The following is a 2,500-nucleotide window of genomic DNA, read 5'->3' on the forward strand; positions in this document are numbered from 1 at the left end:
TTATTTGAAACTTTCATAAAAAAAACTGTTTTCTATTTTTGAATTAAACACAACAAGAGATTATGATGATGTAAGTGATGATGTTGATGGTGACGTTGGCAATGATTATGATGATGTTGATGATGATAATGATGTTGATGATGATGTTGATGATGATGTTGATGATGATGAAGATGTTTTTCATACAAAAGCCTGGGGGATGTCACTCAATAAAGATGCAGTCCAAAGATCGATAGCTATATCCAAATCATCATCATCGTAATCATCAAAATCATAGTAGTTGTCATCATCATGGTCACCATCCTCACCATCATCATCATCATCATTGTCGTCATCATCATCATCATCATCATCACCATCATCATCATCAGTATCACCATCGTCGTCGTTTTAATTAAAACCATCTTAGTGCATATCTCATATTAATTAATTTATGACGAACTTTTGTAATTTCTTTGTTATTTTTTTCCACCAAACTTAAATTCTTATCTCTTGTTCTCTTCTTTTGCTGAATAATTTTTATGAAACTACATTCATGTTGGAAAATAGAACGATCCGGGCGCATGATGTGGGACGTAGACTGAACTTGGGTTTTTCCAAAAAGGGTTGACGACCGTAGATAGATTTTTTCCAAAACATCATTCTTGCAGGGCATGGCGATTTCGATATTTTCTTATTTTGTTTTTGTCTTTTACATTCGATCCCAACAAAAAATGAAATAGAAGCTCTGCCATGGCGATCTCTAAATTTCTAGTCTTAAGATGTACGAGCTCTTGAATAAAATTGAACTTGGGTCCGGGAGTTATGAAATAAAATGTAGAAAACTCTTCGGCTGCCACCATCCTAGCATTCATGTAACGTACTAATTTTTTAATCTAAAATTAACATTGCACATTTATATTCACAGTTTTTTGTAACTAATCTTTTTAGAAGCTAAATTAATTCATAAATATAATTTAGGCAGAATTTGAAAAGAAATGTGAAGCATGTATTCTGAATCTATGAACATTCAACTGAAAATAATCAGAGGTTTTGACGCCAGGATGGCTCACTTTAGAAAGAAATGTTCAAAACTTTCAACCAACAAATTTTTATTTTCTGTTTTTGGGAGGAATTACGTTAAAAACAAGCTGATGTGAACTGAAACTGCGCTGTCAAAACGATTGGAGTCCAATCTAGAAGTGTATTTCATCGTCATTCATCACTTTTTACGATAAAATTGAATAAAAATGTATTTTCATGTTTTTTACGCTCTTCTACTCAAGATCTGCGTTTGAGTGTGTTTGTTCTTGGTTGCATAAAGATGTGCAACAACTGCACGTGTGTTTGTGGCCATTTGAATGAATGTTTTAAAGTTTAAACCTTCGCAATTCATCTATTTTTTTATATAATTTTTTTAGATGGAGGTTGTACAGTGACAAAAGGTGGGTGTTCATATAAATTAAAAACTCTCTTTAGAGAGTTTTTAATTTATATGAACATTATTAAACATTATTAAAACCTTAAACTCTTAACTCTTTTAATAGTATTGTAAAATTTTTGAATTATTATAAAATTTAATCTTCAGGTCATCAGGTGCACAACGTGTCTGTTTCATTTTTTAAGCAAAACCCATCAAAAATAATAATTGTGAACTTTAAGCTTAAAAATTACAAAATGTTGAATGTTAATTGACCGCTCTTTTATAAAAATAATTCATTCATCAGTTTGGACTAATTTTTTCTTACAAATTTGGAGCGAATATAAACGAATGCCAGCACGAGAGAGACTGATTAAACGTGGAGCAGCAGCTGAATGACGCTTGCTGCTTGCATGGAAAAATGATCTGAGGTCATTTCTTCTTCGCTCTGCCCACCCATGTACTGCAATCTACTCTACGGTAATGTACTGTACGACACACGTGCCACATGCCATTTCAATTAGTTTCCAGAGGTAATAATGCTCACTGAGTTTTCTTATTAATTTGAACTGAAAAAATGTATCGTATCTCAAATTTCCTTCAAACAAAAGAGTACGTAGATCTGCGGGGCGTGAGATCTCAATCGAAGCCGTTCCATTAAGGTAGCTGTTTTAAAATGAGATGGTGTCTCTCCCGACCAGAGCTAGTTTGAATGGATGTGATCTTCATCAGTTGAATTTGTAACAATTTGTGTACGATAGATAGATGGCTATGATGGAAACTTGCTATGACTATTTTGATGAAAAAATAACCACAAAAACTAATTAAATTTTAGTGAGAATAAATTTCAAATTTCAAATTTCAAGCAAGTGAATGTGAACTCTCTGATCATTAGCATCTACACTATCTGCGTTTTAAAAGCTGTCACAAAAATTATTACAAGAAATATACATGTTAGGACCATCAATGGAGTCCAGAGACTTGCATAAGATGAATGATAATTAAACAGGAGTCTACTTTGTAATGAGCAGCCCGGTCATCCCGGCAGCATCCCACACAGCCAGCCACGAACATGCGAACCACGGAACGCAAACAAATTGC

This window comes from Helobdella robusta, assembly GCF_000326865.2.
Source record: "Helobdella robusta unplaced genomic scaffold HELROscaffold_20, whole genome shotgun sequence".
Taxonomy (NCBI): Eukaryota; Metazoa; Annelida; class Clitellata; order Rhynchobdellida; family Glossiphoniidae; genus Helobdella; species Helobdella robusta.